This window comes from Cryptomeria japonica, chromosome 9 (genome assembly GCF_030272615.1).
Source record: "Cryptomeria japonica chromosome 9, Sugi_1.0, whole genome shotgun sequence".
In the NCBI taxonomy this organism is placed as follows: Eukaryota; Viridiplantae; Streptophyta; class Pinopsida; order Cupressales; family Cupressaceae; genus Cryptomeria; species Cryptomeria japonica.
In genome coordinates, this window is record NC_081413.1 from 275,392,298 (window position 1) to 275,406,401 (window position 14,104).

Below are 14,104 nucleotides of genomic sequence, written 5' to 3' on the forward strand. Positions count from 1 at the left end.
AAACCAATTTCAATTTTATAAAAAAGGCCTGCCAAGGAACACATCACCCTTGGGACAACCTTAAGAAGTAAATCCTTCGAGCCATTATAGAAATCAGGTGAGAGATAAAGTTGTAACCTTAGGTGTATTTATTCCTACAGTGTAACTTGTCGAAAGGACGTATGGGCCCCACCGTGAGTTACTAGGATCTTAAGTGAGTCACTGCAGAATGAACTTACATCTAAATTCATTGAACATTACTAGAACCTTTTTAATCTAGAGGCCAACCTATTCTATTGATCGAATTTTGTGATAGTTTTAGTGCAAGTGCATAGTCGTTTTGCCCCTAAGATACTCACCATATGTGTTTCCTTGAGATGAGATAGAAATTTCTGGGTTGTACAAGTTGTTTTCAACTTTTTGAAAGAGGGTGATTGGATCATCCTTCTAGTCCTAGAGGCCCCTATCTATCTTCTCTTGCAAAGATGAAAATACAGCACACTCCTTAAGGTGTTGCGTATTGGATTCAAAGAAGCATCGAGTGTGGGCTGAAATTACTACAATTGGCCATCCTTATGGGGTAAAAAGTGACTGATTTGTCTTCGTTTGTTTAGACCAATGGAAATTTAAGCTGAATTTTGCCTCAGAAAATATACATTTAATTGAGGTCATGTCAAAGTTACTCTACCAAGAAAACATGTGTTCATGAGATTGATGTGTCTTCTTGTCAAAACAAATCAAAACATTCGAAACACGTACATATCATCAACTAAGCAAAACAAATCCCCAACCAAGAACAATCTTGCACAAACATCAATGCTTATGGTTTGGAAGTCTCTCAAATACATCAAGAAATCCATCTACCGTTAATTTAAGAAGTAGAAGCCTAGTGAAAAGAAAGTCCAGAAAAGAAGAAGATTTATGTACAAAAATTGTACGCTTTTGTTAAAACATTGAACATTCATTTATCATTATCAAGACTTCCAAAATAGTTTTACTATAGACTTTGAGTTAGAACCTTTCAGATCACAAGCCTATTTTCAAAGAAGAGTCTTATTGTAATGACATAATAGAAGCCAATACATTCCACAACTAGAAATCTCCTACTAGAAACTCCAAAGTTTGTTCTTACTGTGAAAATCTATCACCAAACCATAATTCATTCAAATTTCAACATTAACAAGTTTTGTCCTTAGTCTTTCCAGATCTTGCACATCTTACCAACAAATCAAATTATTAGTATATCTCTAACAACTAGGATTAATCATCCTAAGAGGTCATACTAGTCATTTATGGTAGGTAAACCTAACTCATGAGTGCATCCTCTCATAGTTAGATAGCTTGTGGACGGTAATCACAACACTCACTATACCTTACCCTAACTGTTGAACACCAAACTAAAGATCCAAAGAATAATTTGTTGATGAACCTTTGGTATTGTTGATAATTCATCCCATTTTTTCCAAACATTGAAGCTATAGAAGGAGATAGACAATCACACTCCCACTCTTTGGTACACCAAATTTTCACATGGTTGAGACTAGATCCATGAGGCGTAAGAAAGAAAAATCACAACATGAATTAGATGATGATGAAAACGTCAATCCTTTTCATCATAAAGAATTCATATGAGGAAAAGATTCACAAACTCCTGCACAAGAGGAAATAGAAGCAACGAGTGATCCTATGTTCAAAAATCTCTTTGACATAATACTCAAAGGGAATGAAAATGCTCACTTTCTCAAACTCACACAAGAAGGTGCAAAACTCCCCCCTTACCATGATGTTTCCCAAGTAGTAGAAACAATAGATTAGGCGAAAACTAGTAATCATTTAAACAGAGATCAAAACAATCATAGGCAACAAAATACCAATAACTATGGAAACAATCATTACCAACATGACAACCATGGTTATATGCCACCCCCCAATATAGAAATGAATGTCTCACTTCAATAGATAAATGATATCTCACAATAGATTACAAATTTAGGGAGGTCACAAAAAAGGTATTCTCTATAGGACATATGTCCTTATCTATTTGACAAGAGCATAATCATGCCACCTTTTTCGAGGAACTTTGAGGCTCCCAAGTTTGACAAATACAAAGAAAAGGGTGATCCTAGAGATAATCTTTGTGAATTTTACACAACCTACTTAGAGGTTGCTAATGATGAAACATGCTTAATGAGTCTCTTTCCTCAAAGTCTAGGAGGATCAGCTATGTAGTGGGTTTCACGGTTGCCAGGTCAAATCGGGACATTTGATGACTTAGTTCAAAAATTTGTTGCTCATCATGCGTACAACATAGAACACAAGGTCTTAATGACAAATTTATGCAACACTAAACAAAAAAATGGAGAATTTTTCTTAGCTTTCTTGCAAAGGTGGAGACACCTTGCGAACAAATGTTCCTTCCCCATTCTCGAGGAACAATTAGTACAAATCTTCATTTGAAACTTAAATGAAGAGATGGAATTCCACTTGCAAATAAAATCTTTAGACTGTTTTGAGGAGGTGATAGCCCAAGGACTCAAAATTGAGAAAGATCACATGAAAAAGTATTTGGTGAAAATTTTCAAAGACAACAAAGACGGTCCTCACCTGACTTACAACAGTGATAAACCAAAGTTTTAGTCTAAAAACAAGAACATTGTCAACAATGACATTGTTGATGCTAGAACCGTGAAAATCACACAACTTGTTGTGAAAGAATCAGGACCAAACACCAACAATAAAATCAACCCCACAAACAACTAAGTGAGCAACACTCAACAAGATGTGCCTAATAATAGGTACACTACATACAAACCAAATTGGACTTACACACCTTTTGGCGAACCCATTGAAACGGTGTCAAGGAATCTTGTCTCATCCAATCTAATCATGCTTCCAAAAAAATCTAACTATGAGCCTCAAGTGAAACCTCCCTAGTGGAAGGATAACAAATATTGTGAATTCCACAAAGGAAAGGCCATAGAATGAACAACTGCCACCGCTTGAAAAACATCATCCAAGATCTTATTGATCGAGGAGAGGTATATTTTGATGACATCAACCGTAAAATCTTGAAACCATACAATTTTCAAGAATCCATTCCCATCGTATGAAAAGGGAATTACCTCCCATCAAAGGAAAAACAATGATAATAATGCCAATTATACACGAGCATCCTACAATTATACTATCAATAATATAGATGAAGATATTGAACACGTTGCATCTGATAACCATCAAAGCCAAGAATCTTGAATGCGATGTTGTTACCCATCGTATCAAGGTCACACTATAAGGTGTGCGATCAAAAAATACATGTGTCAAAGTAGTATAACCTTGTTGACCAGCTAGAAAAGATGCATGTGCTAATTTCCATCCTTAAGCTTTTTGTGATTATCACCATCGCATAAAACAATCTTGGACAAAGCTCTCCAAGAAGCATCTATCCTATCCAATCTTAATATTGATCAATTTCAAGCCATAATGAATAATCTCAAATCCGAAAATTATGATTTGTCCATACAACAACCGCATAATGTCCCCCTTCACATTGAAGGTTTCATTCATAAACACATAGTCAAGCGAGTATTGATAGACGGTGGAGTTGGTCTAAACATATGCACATTTCAACTGATAAAAGAACTGGGATACTTATAAAATGCATTGAATGCTATAAAGAAGATCACCATCAAGGCCTATGATGATGTAGAACAATCCTCCAAAGGATGTAGAGCAATCCCCCAAAGGATGTGTCACTCTACCAGTCAAGGTAGGACCTATGGTGAAGGATGTGTTTTTCCAATTCCTAGATCTACCCCTCCCATATAGAATTCTTCTAAGGAGACCCCGGATACATGCCATGAAAGAAGTACCCTCCACCTACTATCAATGCATCAAGTTTCCCCATAATGGAGTGAAAATAACAATCTTAGGTGATGCTAACCCCTTTTCCTTTTGTAACAATATAAGGCATCAACCTAATACTATTGTGCCTAGCAATAGAGAAGCTACTTCCTCATTATCCTATGTTAACCTTGCTTATCTCACCAGTAATCAAATCCCTAGATCGGATAACTCCAAACTAAAGAAGAAGGAAAAGGATGAAGGCCCAGGAGAATATAACATTAGCTAACTTTTCTGTGTTGGTTGCACTTGTACAAAAACAACAATATATGACTAAAAGAACTACTAAAAATTGCATATAAATGACTAATCTTGCTCATGTGACCATTAGTAGTTTATTACCGGTCATTTATAACGCGACGAAATTTATGACTAAACCATTTTAGTCATTTATGGTTGTTTTGATTGATCAATTTGGTCATTAGTTTACTTGTTGATTTGATCATTGATATAGTCGTTAATTTAGTCATCGATTGTTGTTAACTGGTCATCTATTTAGTCATGGTAATGATTTATTTAGTCATATTAGTCATTAATTTAGTCATACATTTAGTCATTAATTTAGTCATTGATTGTTGTTAACTGGTCATTTATTTAGTCGTGGTAGTCATTTATTTAGTCATATATTTAGTCATTACTTTAATCATTTATTTAATCATCAATTTAGTCATTGATTGTTTATAAGCGATCATTTATTTAGTCACTGCAATCATTAATTATCATCAATTGGTAGTATATTTAGTCATTTTTATTCACTAATTCCCATCCATTCGTAGTATATTTAGTCATTTTTATTTACTGGTTTCCATTAATTGGTAGTAAATATAGTCATAATATGAATAATTCATTAAATTACCATAAAATTTATAATGCAAAAATAACATAATATTAAACTTGAACAAAAATATAAAAGCAAATAAAATATTACATATACGAACAAGCTACAACATGCTAGAATTAAAAAATTGATTCAACATCATAATAAATAAAGGTAATCTGCAATAAAAAATATAATGCAAATATATATATATCAAGTTATAAGATGTCAAAGTTGTCTAAGAGTTTCCAACTTTTTTAAATACACCATGATAATTAAGACCCCTGAACAAAACATTCAAAATACTACATAAAGCAATGAGCCAAGATGTCTAACAACTAGTACATGATAAACATGATCAACTATGTTTTTTTTGCAAATATTTTAGTGGCTACCGTGTGAAGGTTCCCTCATTCTCTTTCAGACGGACAACTCCATCTATTTTGTCTTCATAAGCAAGGGGTTTGTTACTTGTGACCTTTAAAATGTTTACGTTTGCATCTCATGTTCCTTTCAAGTTGACTCCATGTACAATAGATAGGGAGTAAATCTGCCCAATGCCCACAGCAACACCATCAAACGGATCCAACGCCCTAACTTTATCCCCTTCTTTGAGTTTACCAATATATTTATGCAAAAAGAAAAAAAAAATAACATGTTATATTACATAGGTAATGATTACCCTTTTTTTCATTATCATAATGACCTATAAGAGTTGGGCATGATAGAATAAGGAATTCTCAGAGACAATATTGAAGCAAATTTCAAGATTCAAAGTCAAGTATTAGTAACTACAACACCAAGAATAAAGTAAAAGGGCTTCTTGAAAAGTTGTAAATGTTTTGGCATAGATCTTAAGGTATAGAGTAGACCTATGTTTGAAAGCTAAGGAACAATGATCAAAGGCACCATAAAGCACACAACAAACAACCATGATTCATAAGGGCAACATGACAATCTTCAAGGTTCAACAAGGACGGTAATAAGAAGAAACATGTGTGTAATGATTATCTTACCCTTTGTTTAAAGAATAGTATTAGTAATTTTTTATCCTCTATAATTTGCAAAACACAAAGATCTTTTTTGAAACTCTAAAGTGGCCCATAGATAGTCAAAGGAGGATAAACGATAGTCAAAAGATAATGAACATCTTCATTGCATAGCCATAGGTGATAAAGATGCAAACATAGGAAGACTACAACCAATTATCTTGAGGAAAAGAGAACACAATACTCAGTCATAGAGAGTGCAACCCAAGATCATAAGAAAAGTCTTTTCTTTATCTAAAAGAACCTTGATTAGAAAGGATAGAAGCAAATCAAATCATACTCTCAAACCCGAATTCACTCCAAAGATAGTGACCTCCAAAGAAATATCAAAATCAAAGAGCATGATACAAACAGAGGAAATATAGTGAAAAGAAAATTAAAAAATACAGTCATGATGAGGAGACTGTAGATCACAAAGGGCATCAAAGACATATTATCTTGAGCTATCATTACATTGATAAGCTTCCACATATCAGACAAAGAGAGAATGGATGACAATATCAAAGTGCAGTCCTAGTAATACAAAGAAGACAGCAAACAGCGTAGATAGTTTATGAACTAGTGTGCAAAGAAGGTTAGCAGTCACTTCATGATTAGAAAATGTGAATAAGTCACAACCAAATGGTAATGACCAATATGCTTAGAACAATGGAAAGATAGTTTACTATCTTTGCAATGAATTAATAGCAAAGTGCAGTCCCAAAAAGGCAGTCATAGAGCTTAAAAGAAACAAAAGTTTTGTAACAATCCAATGACAAATATAGCACAGATCATCAAAGGAAAAGTGATGAACTAAAGTCAGGTTCCTTGAGAATCCCTATGCTTAATGAAGGATAAGATTCACAATGATATTCACATAAAGAAAAGGTCGTGACAACAAAATATACGAGAGAAATGTCTTCTTGGCTCTATATCAAATAAATGCAAAACCTACATGAAATTCATGCATACCATTATTTCAAGTTCACTCTATTTTCTTTGTCTTCTCCATGGTATTTACTTTCACAAAGAGATAGGAGGTTTATGAATGATCTTTGAAATCTTAGGAAAGCAATATTTTTAAGATATGTTAATAATATAACATCCAAAGATGGATACAGTATATAGTGTAACCCAAAGATGTGAAAAGACATATAGGAATATCAAGTCTCACATCTTCAAGACTTGGAATTTTTAGATGAGAAGTGACAAGATGTCTTTAACCACCTTAAATTATATTAGTAGCGCATGAGTAGAAGCTAAAATCATAGAGTCAAGGATAGAGCATTTGAAGTTGGTGATCTTGTTCTCAGAGAAAATCCTCGCAACCAACCAAATAGGGAAAAGAGGGGAAACTTTTAATCAAATTGGCTAGGTCCCTATGTAATTACATCAGTCTTTGGGTTAGGGGCATATCAGTTGGCTACTTAAAAAGGGGAACCAGTCTTAGATCCAATAAACAACATGCATCTCAAGAAGTTCCATACATAGTTGTTCAAAGTATTGGGATCGTATATATCTCAAAATACCAAAAACATTCAGAAAAGTCTTGAAAAAAGTATAAAATAATTTTTAAAAATAAGAAAATACTAAAAATAAATCATTTGTCTGAACGATGAAAACCACTCTGGTGGCGCCTTGGACAAGTACAATGGTGAAAACCTGGCAAACAAGTGCCATGTGTAGGGACTTTTCTCTATCGTCTTTCAAATTCATTGATCAAATCCTTTCATCCACTCTCAACATTTTTTGCTTATAATGGCTTGTTATTAACCTATCATTAATCTTTGTCCTACGGTCTTGCCATCGCATTTAGCACCTACACCTAACTAGAGGCAACTTTCCTTTGCATAACAATGGGAGTGGATCCTAAATATCACTGGTTTGCAGAAATACTTTACATAAAAAAGCGAAAAACATTTTAAAATTGTCCTAAAATAATACCAAAAACATTTGAAAAGTGTCCTTGAATAATCCAAAAACATTGTAAAATTCAAAAACATCAAAAAACCAATTGTAAACATTGCAATAAACTGAATCTTGTTCACACAAACATTTGATCAGACATGAAAACAAATTGAAATGCAAATCAAATACTCAAACAAGACAAACTATCAATTAGTCCACAAACACTCAAATGCCTAAGCTCAACATGAAACAACCGTCTTAACAAGGATGCATCCTTCCTTAAAACAAGACATGGTGACACATATTTTGGCACGAAGATTATTTGGTTGTTTGACTATTGATTAGTACTATTGTCTTTTAATGATTTATATCATGTTCCTATGCTACTCAAGAATATCCACAAGTGATTAGAGTGATCATGATGGTTCATAATATATTTTCTTTGTTTTTTGTCTGTGAAATATTTCAATGGAGTTTTGGGGCAAATATTAATGGTGTCTACGTGGAAAGTCACTAAGCTATGAGATCCTATACAAATATACAGAGTCATGGATCACTATGTCTTATTGACTACAACATATACCTCGACCATAAGTATATGAAGCAGAATGGAGGGGAGCATTCCTTGTCTACAATATTTCTATTTATAAGTGTAATGCTCAACCTTGGTTTCTGATACCTTGGTCAAGATCGTTACTAAATAAGCTCAATGATGAAAGAAGCACTATGAAAGGCACAAAATCCATCCATTTAATTTCATATGAACATATCCTACCATTGCATTTTGTTGCATTTCATCCATCCAAAAATCCATATTGTTGCATATCATTCATACATCATAGTTATGACAATTGATACTCTATTTGATCCTCTTCAAAAGGGTAGCCTCGAGCTCAAGGAGGGTACTAGGTCCACACACCTTCTATATAAAACTGACCGCCCCGCCCCCCCCTCACTCTCCCCATTCAGGTCATCATAATCAAACACCCTTTATCATGTACCACAAACTAGTCAAGTCAAGTGCCTTGTAGTCCATCTTTAAAAGAAGGGATTGCATAGCCTATGTAATATAAGCTATCTTATATGCAAAACAAGTTATTTGTGTCTGCTATTTCAACCCAACTATCAATTGATCAAACAATCAAACACAATCAAGAATGAACAATTAAATCCATGGTCTAAGTCTTAATGGGTAATTCAACTCAGATACCTCAACTTCATCAGGCAATTACATTAATTGTCCAAGTCTCAACAAGTCAATTTGACCCAATTACTCAGAAGTTATCCTATCTGCACAAAAAATGGCATCAACTATCACGCTTTGACTAAAACTGAGGCAATTCACACAATTGCACCAGACTATCCAAAAAATTGTGCTAAGATTATATTGATCAATTGTACATCATCAATCAGATGCATCACAAAACACTACATTTGCATAGTATCCCCTAAATGTCCTAAGGTAAGGGTACTTACATGCTTCCCCTTCTCCTATGTCACTTGCCATTCGCGCCTAAGTCATCCTTTTTCGCCTATTCCTTCACCATTCGATCTCAATTCCTCCATTCTACCATGCCAAATTTCTTGGAAACTTTTGAGAGATAACTTGAATTTTCAAACATTTCCTGCAAATCTCTCAAGGGAGCATACCTAACCACCAACCTAACGCACATCGGGGCGTGTACCATGCTTATTTGTTTTTCTTTGAAACGATGCGATAAACCACACCGTCTTAAAGAGGGGCAAATGTAGGCACCCATTTCTATCCACTTAATTAAATAGACATCTAGTATTTATTTTATTTTTTAATCATTGTTCAACTATTAATTAAATTAATATTTAATTAATTCACCCTAACTATGTTCTTTTATTAATTACATAAATTATTCAATTTATTTGATTTAATTCATTAAACCATGTTTTGTCTATTAATTAAATAAACAAAACATATTTATTTATTTTTTAATTCATCTTATCCTAAAACTCCCCTCTCTCACATTTAAATAAATTAATATTTATCTAAATCCCTTTATCCTCCCACACATAAATTTAATTAAAAAATTATTTTATTTTATTTAAATCTCCTCACCCACTTGCATTTCAAGTTGCATACTAACCCTCCCCTTAATCATATCTAAACCCCCTATCATTAGCCTAATCACTCCTTAATTATTTGTGCATTTCTAATCCATAAGATTAAGGAAGGAGTCACCTCTCAACCATTAAGGCTCTTACAAAGCCTTCAATGCCTTCTCCCTTCCAACAAGAAAACCCCCATGGGATTTTTCCTAAACCCCACTTTAACCCTTGCACATCCCCCCGACCATTGGTTAAAAGCTTTATCCACTAACACAACCATCCATGACCTAACCCTCTAGTCCCCTCAAGCCTTAAAGGCTTCGACCAGTCTAACCCTGCTTTAACTCTTACACATTCCTCTAACCTTGAGTTTAGCTCAAACCCATCAAGTCAGCCATTAATGGCTTCCTTCATGTCTTCTCAAGCCTTTAAATCTTTGTCCATTCCCTCTCAAGTCTTTCCTTGTTGACACTTGTCAACATGTGATTGCTTGAGGAAGACCACATGGATTGACGATCATGGAATCCTCAAGAAATCCTAGCCCTTCTTAAGCCAAGTTAATCTCAACCATCCATTGCCTCATTTTCCCTATAAATAAAACCCCTTCCTTCATTGTTGAGGACACACGGACAAAAGACACAAGAGTTATCAATATGCATTGTTATTTTGTTTAGGATTTGAATGCTTTTGTAGGAAGGATTTGTATCATGCCTTAGCTCTTCCACTAGATGGAATTTCTATTAGACATCCAATACTTCATTTTACATCTTCATTCAAGACTTCATTTTACATCTTCATTCAAGACTTCATTATCATCAACCATCTCCCAATATTCATTTGTCATCCTTGTGTGGGTGCTCAAGTTGAGAGAAACATTCATAGCAACAGGATCTTGGAGAGGAGGAGGACAAGGAAGAGAAATAGGCCTTGAAAGCCATAGGGAAGTATTATGTTCATTTTTGTTGAGTTTCCTCATTTGTTTATTTTCTAATCTTTTTTCACTAATCTCTATTTTCATACCATTATACACACACACACAATGTGTGTGTGCATGCATACTGTAAACACCTAAAAATGTCTCATTAATCATGTATGTGTATGTGTATGTATCTACATATACATATACATGCATATTGTAGACACCTAAAAATGTCTCATTAATCATGTACTAATTATTCATCCAATTGATTAAAAAATTCTTTAATTATTTAATTAAATTAGTTAATCTTATTCTTCTAAATTCATATTTCTTCATCATATTACTAATTATTCTATTTCTATTCTATCCTCATCAATTAATCATTTAACCCCTTTTCTTAAATATTAATTATTTAATTAATTATGATTTAAATCCTTTAATTGAATAATCTTTATTATTTAATTAAATTCAATTTCTAAAGATTAAATAATTTTTTTAATTATTTAATTAGCTAATTCATTCTTCTAATTCAAATTTCAAATCCCCAAATTCCAATTTCGTCCAATTTCCCCAAATTCTAATTTCATCTAATTTCAAGTTCATGCGCATTTCAATTTTATGATTTTGAAAAGATAAATTCGATATCATGCAAAAATCAAATTGAAAATCTAAATCAAGTTTACATGAATTCAAATAATTCAATTCTCATGCAAAGATTAAATTGAAAAATCTAAATCAAGTTCAAGAACATGCAAATCAATAAATTGAATTTCAAATAAAATATCCTACAACACATGCTAAATTAATAACTAATTGATCAATTAAATTAATTGATTAATTAAATCATCTCTTTAATTATCTCCAATCATTCTTTTTCCATCTTCCAATTAGCTTTTTCTGAAAAGCGTTCAATCAATTAACTATTCAATCTCCTTTTTCTACCTTCCATTCAGCTTTTTTCTAACATGTCATCAATCATTTAACTCTTTTATCTATTCAATCATCAATTCAATCAATTGAGTTCCACCTCCCAAATCAAATCAGTTCAACTATCAATTAGCATGTGAGCTCACTTGAGTTCCACCTCTCAATCACTCTCATCTGTTAATCTATAAATTTGGCATCAATTCTCCATTTTCAACAATCACAAACTTTCAATCTTTGTGCCATCTTTATGCAGGTTAGCAGTACAATATTTGAGAGCTAGCATCAATACTCAAGGAAGAGAAGGACAATGGAAGTGACATGCGATCATGGAATAGGGAGTTTTGATTGATTATTTTATAGCCCTATTGTCTTTAATTGCATACTTTCATTGATTTATTAGAATTCGTTAACTAGAATAGGATTTGTGATTTCCTTATTATCTCTAGTTAGCTATGATTTGTTAACTAGAATAGGATTCGTGATTTCCTTATTATCTCTAGTTAGCTATGGTGAATTTTACTGATAAACATTTGGTGAACCCGACGTGAATCTATAGCTAATTATCTTATATTTTTTGTGTTTTTGTAGGTTTGTATGGTTTTTTGCAGGTTTTCAGATTTTGTATGGATTTTTGTAGGTTTGTAGGTTTTGTACAGATTTGGCAGACACGGTTAATTATTTTGCATTCATCCAGACCCTGCATCGCATTCGACCTAACAAAAATTTGCATATGCCTTGATAGAAATTCGCATACTTCTTAATAGAAATCTTCAATTGTCCAAAAGTCATGTTGCAATCGTCCTTAAGATGATTCGCATTCATCTAGGTCAATTTTCCATTCATTTAGATTAATCATTTAGGATCTTAATTCTATCTTCTATCTAGCCCCATCATAAATTGGTCAAATTCTAAAACATTACTTTCAAATGTTGCTTAAAATACATGAAATCTTATTGCAGGCAAAGTAAGGTTTAAAATTTCAGGTTCTGGAAGAACAGCAGAGCAGAGAAGACAAGCAAAATATTATCGAAGAATCTTCAAAGCAAAAAGGAAGATCCAAGATTTGGAAGATCTAATTGCCCTTGCTAAATTCAATAACCTTGTTCAATATTATATCGTGAAATACAACATGATCAACATAGGGATGCTAATGATTGAACTGATGAGGGATTAACTTTATGTTTGTAGGTTTATTCCTTTTTTTTAGGTTTTCTTGTTGCATTTCGTAATCGTTTAGACAATAATTCACATTCATTTTGTCAGTAATTCGCATTTGTTTAACTAGTAATTTGCATTCATTTTGTTGGTAATTCACATTTGTTTAATCAGTAATTCGCATTTGTTAACATTCTGTGTCGCATTTGTCAATTTCAATAGAAGCTTTACTGTCTCTGTCTTTTTTGTTTTGTTCAGGCTTTTTGGTGTTACTGATTATTTTGTTTGCAGCTTATGGAAAGGAAAACAGAGAAGGCTTGATCAAAATCCAAGATTTTTTTTATAAAACTACTAACATGCATGATTGCAGCATCCTCTAGAGTTAATTCACTTTTGGATTTTAAGCTTAAAATTGGCATGCATGATTTCACACTTCATTGTGGTGCTTAAAATTGACATGTGATGCAAGTAAAATGGATATGCATGGATTCATTCTTGGATGTGGTGATTAAAATTGACATGAACATGCATATATCACACCTTGATTTTGGGTTTTTAAATAGACGTGAATTTGGCTTATGCTTAGTTTAGAACACATTGCAATATCTTAAGAAAAAAAAGAGCTTTGTGTGCCTGGAGTGGTCCTACTGTTAACACACACTATCCTCTCCCCTGGCTTTCGTGGACCTAGGTGCAAAAGAAAAGTGTTAACGACGCTCAAATTTTTATTTTTTTGAAATTAGGGCCTGCCTTTTGGAACCCCGTTGGTTCTGGAAGGGAACGACCCAAGCAGTACTCTCTTTCGGTCTGGTATAGAAATATTTGTGATTTTGGTGAAAACCATAAATCAACTGGTGTCATTGTGTTATACCGATGGTTTCCCTCAATATCGACATGCAAATACCTCTTTGGTCTTGATGAAAGTCAAAATCCCTTGGTGCTTGTTTGCCAAATGCATAAAAACTTGTGTTCTACGGGCTGGGATATCTCTTAAATGAGCTAGCCACTGCATGTATAGCCACCTGATTTACCCCGAAAAAATCCCCCATCATGAACCAAATTTAGTAGCCCAAATCCTTACATTTGATGATTTAGGGAGTGTGGATCATACCCCATAGATACCCTTCATGTACCTTGCTTAATGAGACATAAATCCCTCAGTTATAAGATCTCTAGATCTTCAGGGTAAGAGAAACTGGCATGCCCAAGAAGTGTGTGTCGTGGAGTGGAGCTAGTGCTGTCGGATTCTCTATCTGTCCATTTTGTTTCAGTATTTTGTAAGGGCCTTATTGATTAATGGTTTCAAATTTCCAACCTAGGCATTGTTTGCTATGTTTTTTTGTGTATCGCTCATATATTGAACCAGTATAGAGTCAGTTTTAATTTGGGCTA